Genomic DNA, 13,038 nt, shown 5'->3' on the forward strand with positions numbered 1-13,038 from the left:
TCACCCTGGCTGTCACCTCCTGTCCCTGATGCTACAGGCATGTTGCTGTCCTGTGGGCACGTGTGTGTGTGTGTGTGTGTGTGTGTGTCCCTCACTGACCAACGGCTGGTTTGGGGTGGCCTGGCAGGGCTGCCCATGTCTTGCCTGGGTCCTGTGTCAGCCACACACAGCATCACACACACACAGCATCTCACACGCACACATGCACACACACACACACAGACACACACCCGCACGGCCTCCAAACAAAGCCCTCTGTAAGCAACTGTGTCCTCCCGGGAGCCTCCCGAGACACGTGCTAAGCGTGTACACACAACCGTGCTGGTGGAGTAAAGTGTCCTGTGGCCTCAGGACCTTGTAACAAGTCTGTAAGAGGGAGGGCGGGCCGCAGGGGGTTGCGGAACAATAGATAACACCTCTCTTCCCCCAGCCTGCCCCGGCCCGCTTCCGCCCTCGCGTCCCACCGCACCCAGCAGCCGGCCCTCCGCGTTGCCACGGAGACGGTGGGCACCCCCCGGGGCCGCCCCGCCCCCTGCTGGCTTTGTCGGGGCTGGAGAAGAAAGGGGCTGTGCGGGCGCCGCCCCGCCCGAGGGAGGGCCGGAGGGGGCAGGGCCGCCGTGCCCGCCCCGTGGTGGCCTCCCCGCGCGCGCCGGGCCGGACAAGGGCTTCCTGCTGGGCCCCCTTGGCAGGGAAGGCGGTGAGTAGGTGCGACTGGAAAGGTTTCAGGTGGCGGTGAGGTCCCGGTCCCCGCGCTGCTCGTCCTGCAGGGTGGCGGGCAGGGACACAGCGCCTGCGTGCGCCCAGGTGACTTGAGGAGGGGGCCTGCCCCTCCCTCGGCGGGTGCCCGCCCCCGGCCTCCCGCCCCTGGATGTTTGCTGGGCACGTGCGTGTCTGTCTCCGGACGTCCCCACGTGTGGTTGAGCCGCCGGGAGGGGAGTGGGGGTGTGCTTAGAAATGCCACGGCCTGAGGTTGCCACGAAAACGGGGACCCCGTTTCAGACGCCGGACAGTCTTTTTATAAAAGCAATTTTTTTTAGAGCAGTTTTAGGTCCACAGCAAAATGGAGGGAAGTTCAGAGATTTACCCTGCGCCCCGGCCCACCCCCGCCTCCCCCTCATGGAGGGGCGCCTGTGAGCCTGCATGGGCTGGGCATCGTGGCCCGGAGCCCACACGTTGTTGGGGTCACTCTTGGTGGGCCTTCCGTGGGCTTGGGACAAACGTGTCCTGACGCCTGTCCATCATTTCACACCCTAAGAAGCCCCTGGCAGCCAGGTCACACCGGCAGGACTGTGCGGGTGTTGCCTTCTAGGATTGGCTTCTGTCACTGAAGTTTCCAGCGTTCCCCCGCCCCCCGCTTTCTCTCTCTTCAGGAAAACCAGCCCCTCGGATACATGTGGTCGAGGGTGCCTTTTCTTGACAGAGAGGCTGAAGACTGCACACTCCCGAGTCCTTGGGGACGCCAGGCCCCAGGCTCTTTGGAGGTGTGGACCAGGACATGGGCATGTAGGGCGACTTCCCAGCTCAGCCTGGAGTGAAGGGGTCTGCACACACGGTTCCTCTTTGAACTAGTGTAAGCCGGCACGCCCAGCCACAGTGCCTTTGCGGGGCAAGTTCAACGTGACTGGGGTGGGGGTTCCGTCCAGGCCTGGCTGTTGGGCTGCTGGGGCGGGCGGCTGAAGGCCACGGGCTCTGGGTGCAGGGCCTCCTCTGTGCCAGGCCAGGGTCCCACTGGCACAGCGACTCCCTCGGGTAGACCCTGGGCCGGGGCCTCAGTTTCCTCCTCTGCACCACAGTGGTTGCCACAGCTCGTCCCCGGGCCCTTGGTGGGCTCGCTCAGTGACCTCAGCCTGCGCCGTGGGGGCCTGGCCCTGCTCTGGGCACAGTGGACAGACGGGCTCTGGGGGCTCAGGGCAGGACACGACCACCTGCCCCCCAACCATGTGACTGGGGCCCATGCCTCAGTGTCCCCAGCTGTCCAGCAGGGCTTGCTATGGGTGACAGGAGCTAAAGGGTGCCCTCTGCACGCACATGGCTGGTCAGACTGCAATGGCTTCCCTGGGTGGCGGGATGCCTTCCCAGGCTCATGGTCGCCAGTCCTGCCTCAGTCCCACAGCCTCGGGCCAGCTTTGGGGGCTTCCTCCCACCCCAGGACACATGGTGAGGGACCCCCAGGGGCCTTGGGGCTGTGTGGGGACCTCCCTCAAGCACAGATGGGGTTGGAGCATGCCCATGGCTCAGCAATCCCAGCCACTCAAGCCACCCCCTCCCCGCAGCTGCTGCCCACCGTGTGTGTGCGTGGACTTGTGTGTGTGCACGTGTGGACAGGGACCAGTTGTCCAGTGAGAGGCTGGGCGCCCATGTTGGCAGCGATCTGCCCCCGAGGGGCTGAAGGCCTTCTCCTCCCTGTGGGCACTGATGCCTGGCCCCATACCCTGCGCTGCAGCCAAGGAGGGGGCACCGTCCTGCCACTCCCCTGAGGCTCCTGCACCTCCAGTAGCGCTCAACTAACTGGCCCGTGGGCACTGAGCACCGCTAACCACCTAGTGACCCACCCACTTCCTTTTTTGTATCTCCATCCATCTCCTCCTCCCTCCTCCCTCCTTTCTCCTTCCACCCTTCATCCTCCTCCCTCCCTCCTCCCTCCCTCCACCCCTCACCTGCCTCCTCCCTCCTGCCTCTTTGCCATCTTGCTGCAGAAGGGATCTGGTTCAGCTAAAGCATGCAGGATAGAGAAGCAGGTGCATACAAGGCGAGAGCTGTGTGTTTGCCAGACCGAACTCAGGGAGGGGCTGGTGAAGCCGCAGGGTGGGAGCCCAGGACCCACTTCCATGGGAGTGCTGGACCCGGGCTGACTCTTCCCGGTTGTGAGTTTAGGAAGCTACCTCCCACTTCCAGGTTGGCCCTTGTGAGCTGTGGAAGCCTATGAGCAGATCTGAGGAACACTCAGAGGGGGTCTGCTGTTCGGGAGCCCCGAGGTGGCCTGGGGACACAGAGCACCCCAACCTGGGACACGGCAAGGGCAGGATGCTCCAGGTGGAAGCTGAGGCTGTCAGCCCAGAGTTGCCCCCACCCCCAGCTCATGCCCTCCTGGGGCTGCTCAGCCCCCAGGGTCCCCGGCAGGAACAGGGAGATGGGGCAGAATGGGGGTGGCCGCCGCCCCTGCCTGGCTGAGTGGGAGGTGAGAGACCAAGGAGGCCAGGTCTGGTGTGTCTGGTGCCGAGGAGGGAATCCCCACGGGCTTTCTAGAGCTCCAGCTGGGGCTTTTAGAATGAAGTTGCTGGCGACATATGCTTGACCAGGAAACGAGAACCTTTTGTTTCCCAGTAATTAATTTCCAGTAAGCCCCTCCCACTCCCTCCTTTCACACTGCGTGTTTGGGGGGGCTGCCAGCAGATTCCCATCCTCCTTCCCCTGAAAGGCAGTCCCCTAAATACACAGAGCTATGAAGGCTGAATCACTTTGGTTCATCAGGAGCTGAGAGTGAGGATCCGAATGGGAGAGGATGCGTACGTGGGGCTGCAGTGTGCGGCCGGGACGGTGGTGGACCCCAAACTCAGGGCCAGGGCCTGGGTGCTGATGGCTACCCCGTGTCACCCTACTTCTTGAATCAGAGGAATTGAGGGTTTCCTTCTAGACCACTGGGACAAAGTGAATATTGCAATAAGTACTTAAGTACTGTTAAGAAACGCTAACCGTCATCTGGGTTTTCAGCGAGCCACAATCTTTTTGCTGGTGGAGGGTCTTCCCTCAGGGTTGAAGACTGCTGACCCCTCAGGGCAGTGGCGGCTGACCCCGCAGGGAGGTGGCGGCTGTGGCCATCTCTGGAAATAAGACAACTGTGACGTTTGCCACGTTGACTGACTCTTCTCTCAAGAACGATTTCTCTGTAGCACGTGATGCTGTTTGGTAGCATTTTACACACAGAACTTCCTTCAAAACCGGAGTCTATCCTGTCACACCCCGTCCTCTGCTCTGTCAGCTAAGTTCGTGTGATATTCTCAATTCTGTGTTGTCATTTTGACAGTCTTCACAGCATCGTCACCAGGAGCACACTCCGTCTCAGGAAACCACTTTCTTTGTTCATCCACGGGAAGCAAGTCCCCATCCGTTGGAGTTTTATCCTGAGGTGGCCCAGCTCCCTGCCGTCTTCGGGCCCCCCTTCTGCTTCCGGTTCTCCCGTTGCCACACGTCTGCAGTGACTTCCTCCCCTGGAGTCCTGAACCCCTCAAAGTCCTCCCTGGGGCTGGAACCAGCTTCTTCCCAACTCCTGTTCGTGTTGAATCGTGACCTCTTGCCATGAATCCCCAATGTTCTTCATGACATCTAGGATGGTGACTCCTTCCCAGGATGTTTTCAGTTTACTCTGCCCAGATCCATCAGAGCAATCGGTGTGTATGGCAGCTATGAGCTCACGAAAGGTGTCTCTTAACTAATGAGACTTGGAGGTCAGAATTACCCCTCGATCCGTGGGCTGCAGAATGGTGGTGGTGTTGGCAGCAGGCATGAAAGCAACAGTAATCTCATTGCTCGTCTCCATCAGAGCTCTTGGGTGACCAGGTGCAATGTCTTTGAGCAGTAATCTTTTGGAAGGAATCTTTTCTCCTGAGCAGCAGGTCTCAACAGTGGGCTTGAACCACTCGGTCAACCGTGTTGTGGACAGATCTGCTGTCCGCCAGGCTTTGTTGTTCCAAGTAAAGAGCACGGGCGGAGGAGACTTTGCGTGATTGCTACGGGCTTAGGATTTTCAGAATGGCCAGTGAGCTTCCACCTGGCTTCCACCTCAAGTCACCAGCTGCATCCGCTCCTGAGCAGAGTCCGCCTGTCCCTGGAAGCTTTGAAGCCAGGCACTGACTTCTCCTCTCCAGCCATGAAAATCCTAGGTGGCATCTTCTTCCAGCAGAAGCCTCTTTCATCTGCATGGAAAGTCTGCTGTTGAGTGTGAGCACCTTCCTGAGTCCTCTCGGCCAGATCTTCCGGATAATTCCGGCAGCTTCTGCGTCAGCACGTGCTGCCTCACCTTGCACTTGGGCGTCACAGAGAGAGCTTCTTTCCCCAAACCTCCTGAACCAACCTCTGCTAGCTCCTACCTCTTCTGCTCCTTCCTTACCTCCTCAGCCTTCGCCGGATCGAAGAGTCTGGGCCTTGCTCTGGGCGAGGCTTTGGCTGAAGGGAACGTCGTGGCCGCTTTGATCTCCCATCCAGACCGGCCAGACTTCCTCCCTATCAGCAGTCAGGCTGTTTCCCTTGCTCATCACCCGTGTGACCACTGGAGTGGCGCATGCGTGCAGCGTCCTTCAAGGACTCTTCCTTTGCCTTCACAACTTGGCTACCTGTTTGGCACAAGTGGCCCAGATTTCAGCCTGGCTTGGGTTTCGCCCTGTCTTCCTTACGAAGCTTAATCTTTTCTAGCTTGTGATTGAACGCGAGAGACGCGTGACTCCTCCTTTCACTTGAACGCTTGGGGGCCATTGTGGGGTTCTGAGTGGGCCTAATGTCAGTACTATTGTGTCTCAGGGAATGGGGAGGCCTGAGGAGGGGGACAGAGATGCAGGGGGGGACGGGTGAGCAGCCAGAACACAACAGTTTATCAGCTATCAGTTTATCAGTTAAGTTCACCATCTTATATGGCTTGGCTCAGCTTAGCATGGTAACATCAAAGATCACAGATCACTGAAACAAATATAATAATGATGAACAAGTTTGGAAAAATGTTGCCAAAAGGCTTGTTCCACACACGGTTGCCGTAAACCTTCCATTTGTGAAAAACTGCAGGGAAGCGAGGTGTGCCTATATACGCACAATGATTTTCTTTCTTACGGGGTTAAAAAAAAGCCCGTAGACACGGCACCCCCTCAGTGACGGGCGTCAGAGTGCTGTGTCACAGGCCAGGGGCCACTTCGCCCGGGGCGTTGCCCTCACTCACCAGGACCTCCCGTAACTGTCCTGTTCTGTCTGCAAGGCTCCCAAACGCCACCTCGCGTAAGGGACTGAGGCCACAAGTTCTCCAGCGCATCCCAAAGGCTCCTTTTGGCTGAGATGACTGAACTGTCAAAGGTTTTCAGAGCAATTCTGCTTTTGTGTTGTTTGCGTAAAGAGGTAATGGGACTGCTCAGCAATCGGGCCCTCACTCTCTCACGCTGACATCTGGCGCCCAAAGCCAGGTGTGGGCTGCGAGGCCGTCCTCGGCCACTCGGTCGTCCTTTGTGCCGCCTGGCTTCCGGCTACGTGCTCAGCAGCGCCCAATTTAGGAGACATTTTCTGTCTTTGAACAATATGCGCTTTCAGTGGAAAGGAACCTAGAGAACATTTTGCAAAAGTGTGTTTTCAGAAAGCAGAATTACATTCCGGGTCCATTCCTCCTGGGTTTCTTGACCGCATTTTTCCTCAGAGAAATTTAAGACAGCTAAGTAGAAATTAAATTTTCCATGTATAAACAGACGTGGAGACAGTAGTGCCTCTGACGGCAGTTGCTGGAGGTTTGGAATCTCGAATGAGCGATAAGAGTTTACCGTCTTATCTTTAAATAGGTTGACTGTTCTCCCCAATGCAAATACGATAAATGTTCTTTGTAAAAATGCATATATTCCTGAGAAGCAAGGAGAGGAAAATGGAAAACCCCAGAAGCCCAGCTCCAGAGCCGGCAAGCCCAGCGGCCCGCATATCCGTGGGGAGTTTGCTGTTCCCTCCCGGGTCTTGTCCGGCACTGGGTGGGTGGGTGTTCAGGCACCTGCCGGCTGACAGAGCTGACCCCTCCAAAGCCCGTTGTGTCCCACCGCCTCAGTGCCTGACACTGTCCCACCCTGGCCCGACGGTCCTCCCCAGAGTAAGCGGGAGGGGCAGGGTGCAGGGAGCCATGCAGGGATGAGGGGCGGGCAAGCCTCCGTCTTGGGGAGCTGCTGGGAGACTGAGTGAAGGCTTCGCGCATCCCTGAGCCTCGGTTTCCTCATCGCCGTCGGTACCGGGATGCTCCCCTGCAGGGCCTTGGCTCGCCCTGCTGCCCTGCGCCCCGTGTCAGTGGCCCGCTGTCCCGGCCACATCCTCTGCTGGCTCCCAGCCTGGCCTTGGCAGCTGCTTGGCCTCCTGAGACATGGCTTCCCTTCTGGGAGCAGGGAGGCGGGGTGTCCCTGAGGCTGCTCCTCCTTCACTCTGTCTGTGGGGACGCAGGGGCTGTGATGCCAGGTGCCGATGTTGTGGGGAGTGGAGTGGCGGGCACTGGAGGGCAGGAGTGTCCAGCCTGCGCACCTGTGCTGGGTGTGGACGGTGGTGCAGGGGGCGCCCTGGGCAGAGGGCACAGGGTGACGGGGGGGGGGTGTGCTGGCTAATGTGGAGGAGCTGCGAGGCCTTGGGGCTCGGCCCCACGTCCATTTCTGTTGTGCTGGGGATTCTGGGAGCTGCCCTGTTTCCCTGGGTAAGTCACTGTTTGTCTTAACAATCAGAGGACTCCATTAGCCCCTTTTTCTTTTAATTTTTAAAAAATGTTTATTTTTGACATAGAGAGAGAGTGCAAGTGGGGGAGGGACAGAGAGAGGGAGACACAGAACTGGAAGCAGGCTCCAGGCTCTGAGCTGTCAGCACAGAGCCCGATGTAGGGTTCGAACTCACAAACCACAAGATCATGACCTGAGCCGAAGTTGGACCTTTAACCGACTGAGCCACCCAGGCGCCCTCCATTATCTCTCTCTTAAAAATTAACCTTTTTATTCTGCAATAACTAACTGTAGATTCACGTGTGGTTTACGCAGCCTCCCCGGAGGGTGACATCCTGCACAACTGTGGAGTGCCGTGCACAGCAGGACGTCCGCACGGGCACAGCCAGGTGTGAACTGCCTAAGGACGCAGCTCACCTGTGCTCTGTGAACGCACGTCCATGAACAATGCTCTGTAGGTGGAGCTTGGAGCTGTTTCAAATGGACCCGCTGGGTCTGCTGTGCACCCAGCATGTCGGGGCTGCGGGCGTGCCTCAGCTCGGCCCTGCACGCCTGGGGCACACGGGGCTGTGTGCAGGCCAGGGCTGTGGGGAATGAGGCTGCACATCTGCGTGCAGGTGTCTGCATGGACGCAGGACTTCACGTCTCCGCACGGACACGAGGCTATTGCTGTGTCCTGGGTGGTGGCCTTTTCCTTCTAGAAGGACCTGCCGGGCTCTTCCCAGAGCGGCAGCCCACTTGCGAGCCGGGTGTGGGTGGCCAGTTTCAGCACATCCTGGACGCCGTGGGCTGGCGTGGCCTGTCTCCATGTTCTCCTTCCCACACGTGTGAGGGCATCTAACCCCGGCCAAGCTCGCACTTGTCAATTTTCCCATCAGGGCTCGTGCTCTTGGTGTCCTGGCCCCAGGTCCCAAAAGTTTTCTCCTGTTTTTCTTGAAGTTAGTTTACATTTTACGTTTGATCTATGACCCACTTTGTGCTGGTGTATCAGGCGTGTGGTTTAGGTCGGGTTTCTTGTTTGCCTGTGGAGGTCCCGTCCTCCGAGGCCATTTGTGGAAAGGCTGTTTTTCCTCCCTTCGCACGGTTGGCAGCCCCCTCCCCCCCGCCCCCGCGGTGGGGCTCCCGCTGTGCCCCATTGATGCCTGTGTGTGTCCCCCCGGCGCCACCCTGTCCCCTTTGCTGTGGCTACAGAGGGACCTTACTGTGGGGCCAGGGGCTCCTCCAGCGTCGTCCGCCTGCTCACGGCCGCCTGCTGCCCGGGGACCCGTGCCCTCCATGTACATTCTGGAATGAGCTCCTCTAAGGTCTACAGAAAGCCTTGCTGGGACCTTGATAGAAACTGAATTAAACTCACAGGTCATTTGTGGGAGAATTGATGTTGTTACTGTCTTGAATCCTCAGTCCGTGAACACAATATGCCTTTTTTAAGACTTCTGTTTCCTTCGTCATCATACTATACTTTTCAGCACCCACGCTTAGCACATGCTTGTGCATGTGTGTGTGCGTGTGTGTGTGTGTGTACATGGCATTGTGTTTTTTGGATTTTGGCATCTGCACGTTCATCGCCAGCATATAAACATTCAAGCGATTTTCGTGAATTGATCTTGTGTCCGTGACTTGCTACTTCTAAGTGTTTTTGTAGATTCATGGGATTTTCTTAGACAAGTGTGTCATCTGCACACATGGACACGTTTATTCCTTCCATGTGCTCCGCTCTGATGAGCAACAACAGTGACATCCTCTCCCGTTCCCACCCTCCAGAGGTGTTGTGGGATGAACGGTGCCCCCCAAATTCATGTGCTGAAATCCTAACCCTCAATCCTCAGAATGTGACCATATTTAGAGACTGAACCCTTAAAAACCTAACTAGTTAAAATGAGGTCTTGTGTGTGGGCCCTAATCCAGTGTGACTGGTGTCCTTATAGGCAGAGATGTGGACACAGACATGCACAGAGGGACGACCCCGTGAGGACACGGGTGAGGATGGCCGTCTACGCACCAGGAGGGAGGCCTCAGGGGAGGCCGGCCCTGCTCACGCCTGCCTCCCCAACTTCCCTCCCCCGGGACTGGGGCAGATGCATTCCTGTGGTTTCTACGGTATTTTGTTATAGCAGCCGGAGCAGCCCCCACCACAGAGGTTTTGCCGCCCCAACTTCATGCCCAAGTTCTGCCTGTTGATTCACTTCGCCTAGAATAGCTTTTTCCATCTGGCTTCTTATGAGACGCATCCCTGTCGCTGGTGTATCAGTAGGTGAGTGATGTTTCCTGTTAGGACCGTTCACACTTGGCTGATTCATTCTCCAGTTGGTGGACATTTGGGTTATTTCCAGTTTTGAGTTATTATGAACAAGGTTTCCACAGACATAGTGACAGGTCTTTGTGGGGACAGGTGTTTTCTTTTCTCTTGGGGAGACCCCCCCCAGGAGTGGGATTGCTGGGTCGTAGGCGGGTGTATGCCAAGTGCTTCTGTCACCCCTCATCCTGTCAGCACTTGGTACCATCAGCCTTGGACTTTGGCCACTCTGATGGGCATGGTGGTATCTCAGTATCTTGTGGAGGCTTTAATTTACGTTTCCCTGATGACGGTGCTGCTGAGCCTGTCCCTGTGTGCTCCTTGTCTGTTTAGACAACTTTTGTAAGCCAAGTGCCTGGTCTAGTCTATTCCTCAATTTATTTTTATCAGATTCTTTGTCTTTATTGGTTCATAGGAATTTTTTTTTTAACTTTTGTATCATTTGACTAGTGTTTACTATCACACTAGAAAAATGTGACAGATAGAATGTCTAATGTAGGAAAGAGGTGCTAAAACATTGCCAGAGGTGAAAACTAACCTTAACATCTTCCTGAAAGGCAGTAGAAACAAAAGTAGGGAAAGAGAAAGGCACATTTCACAAGATTATTTCAGTAATAATATCTTGTCCCAGAGGCAACAAAGAGCAAACTAGCCTTATTTTAAAACATGTATCCATAGGAATTTTTTATCTATTCTGTACACAAGTCCTTTGTCAGATGGATGTATTACAAGTACTTCCTCCTACTCCGCAGCTCCCCTTTGGATAAGCACAAGCGTCATGTCGGTGACGTTTGGTTTATCACGTTTTTTTCTGTGGCTTTTAGGCCCGAGACATCTGCGTGCCTTGAGGGCGTAGGTGTCTCGCCTGCGTGTTTTTAGAAGCTCTCTAGTGCTCGCGGTTAAGACCGATCCGTCCCAGCTATTGTGTGTGAGGTGAGTGACGGCTGAAGTCCACCTGTCCGTGCGGCGTCCACTTGCTAACGCACACTTGTGAGGGGCTGTCCCGTCCCAGTGAGCGCTCACACCATCAGCCAAAACCAGCCGACCACGTGCGCGTGACTGCAGCTGTGGACTCCCCATCCTGCTCGTTCATACGGTCCTCCATCCTGACCCGCCGACACTACCTGTCTTGTTTTAATTCAGTTTAATTTTGTTATTATAGGAATTATTTTACTTAATGAACTAAACCATTTTACTTATTTTAGAAACCTCTGCGCTGTGGTAATGGACAGAAGCGGTTCCCCATTGTCAGCCATTCATGTCTGTGATTTTCCTCCTACAGACACGGCCGTGTGTCACGTTCTTGCTCATCCGTGGGCACGAAGGACTGGCACGTGCAGGGGCCGCGGCACACAGGGCTGTGAGCCATTTTGTCATCGTTGTTTTGGTGGAGGCTCCAGATTGCCTTCCACGAGGTGCAGGGAGAGGGGTGCTCCCCAACCACTGTTTGCACCTGTTCAGGCCTCCCTTCTTCCCCGGGGTAGCAGTGCCCCAATCTTGTGCTCCCCCCTCCTCCTCCCCCATGCTTCCCCATCCTCCTCCTCCTCCCTTCCTGTGCTCCCCATCCTCCTCCCCCGTGCTCCCCCGTCCTCCTCCCCCCTGTGCTCCCCCATCCTCCTCCCCCGTGCTCCCCCATCCTCCTCCGTGCTCCCCCATCCTCCTCCCCCGTGCTCCCCCATCCTCCTCCCCCGTGCTCCCCATCCTCCTCCCCCGTGCTCCCCCATCCTCCCCTCCTGTGCTCCCCCATCCTCCCCCCTGTGCTCCCCATCCTCCCCCTGTGCTCCCCCATCCTCCTCCCCCCTGTGCTCCCCCATCCTCCTCCCCCCTGTGCTCCCCCATCCTCCTTCCCCCCTGTGCTCCCCCATCCTCCTCCCCCGTGCTCCCCCATCCTCCTCCCCCGTGCTCCCCATCCTCCTCCCCCGTGCTCCCCCATCCTCCCCTCCTGTGCTCCCCCATCCTCCCCCCCATCCTCCCCCATCTTCCCCCTGTGCTCCCCCATCCTCCTCCCCCGTGCTCCCCCATCCCTCCCCCCATGCTCCCCCATCCTCCTTCCCCGCTGTGCTCCCCCATCCTCCCCCGTGCTCCCCCATCCTCCCCCTGTGCTCCCCATCCCTCCCTGCTGTGCTCCCCTATCCTCCTCCCCCCTGTGCTCCCCATCCTCCCCCCGTGCTCCCCATCCTCTTCCTCCGTGCTCCCCCATCCTCCTCCCTTCCTGTGCTCCCCCATCCTCCTCCCTCGTGCTCCCCCATCCTCCTCCCTCGTGCTCCCCCATCCTCCTCCCCCGTGCTCCCCCATCCTCCTCCCCCGTGCTCCCCCATCCTCCCCGTGCTCCCCCATCCTCCCCCTGTGCTCCCCCATCCTCCTCCCTTGTGCTCCCCCATCCTCCTCCCTTGTGCTCCCCCATCCTCCCCCTGTGCTCCCTCATCCTCCTCCCTTGGGCTCCTTCGTGCTCCCCCCATCCTTCTCCATTTATCAAGTGTCAGTATTTTGCCCTATTTGTGGTCTCCCCACAGACAGGTAGGCTTTTTTCTCACAACCATTTTTTTTAAAATGCAGCACTCACAACTAGAACATTCTGTGGCCAGTACTTCATCCCGTTTTAGAGACCAGCCGGGTCAGCCCATGAGGAGTCCTTGCCACCCCAGCCGTCAGCCAGGTGCTTCTCTGTACTGACCCAGGACCGTGCAGTCCACCCGCCAGTGCTCAGGCCTTGGTTGTTTCCAGGCTTGCTCTTACCCGCCCTGGTGCAGGGAGCCACCTGGCCCTCGCCACCACGCACCTGTGCGGTACGCTCAGCACTGATTTTGGAGTGGTCAGTGCTGGGTCAAAGGTCAAGTGTCCCCTTCCCTCGCCCCACCCATCCTGTGGAGGGGTCTCTGCTAACCTGACGGGGAGAGAGGGTACGTGGGTGTGGGCCGTAGCTGTCCCATCACATGTGTGGCAGGCCACTTAGATTTCCTTTTCTGTGAGCTATCAGCTTCTGGATCATTCCACAGCCCACGCATCCCTCATTCCTCACCAGGACTAAATGACGGAGGTGACTCATCCAATGGAGGCCAGCTGTCTGAATCTTGAAGAAGACACAAAACTGAGCCAAGTTGCAATGAGACGAGGTGCGGGCTCGGTGGAGGCCCTGCACGTGAAAACCGCAGACAGATGGCTCTGCGTCCAGTGACCGTCTTTACCACCTGTGTCCCTCGCGTTGCCTCCCTGGTTGAAGTCACTCAGGACATGAAAGGCTGTGAGAAGCATGATTCTGAGGGAAAACAGCGTGGCTCGTGGTCCCACAACACGATCGTTCCATCCATTAAAACATTA

General features: G+C 57.3%; 1 protein-coding gene across 1 annotated transcript in view; it reads left to right on the top strand.

Moving 5' to 3' along the window:
* Positions 1 to 559: 559 nt before the first annotated feature.
* The window catches only part of FGD3 (FYVE, RhoGEF and PH domain containing 3), a 55,674-nt gene continuing 43,195 nt past the window's right edge, over positions 560 to 13,038 (top strand). The window contains exon 1 of the mRNA XM_006939011.5: positions 560 to 697. The gene's annotated coding sequence lies outside the window, so the exon portion shown is untranslated. The remainder of the gene's footprint in view (positions 698 to 13,038) is intronic.

The sequence above is a fragment of the Felis catus genome, chromosome D4 (assembly GCF_018350175.1).
Source record: "Felis catus isolate Fca126 chromosome D4, F.catus_Fca126_mat1.0, whole genome shotgun sequence".
In the NCBI taxonomy this organism is placed as follows: domain Eukaryota; kingdom Metazoa; phylum Chordata; class Mammalia; order Carnivora; family Felidae; genus Felis; species Felis catus.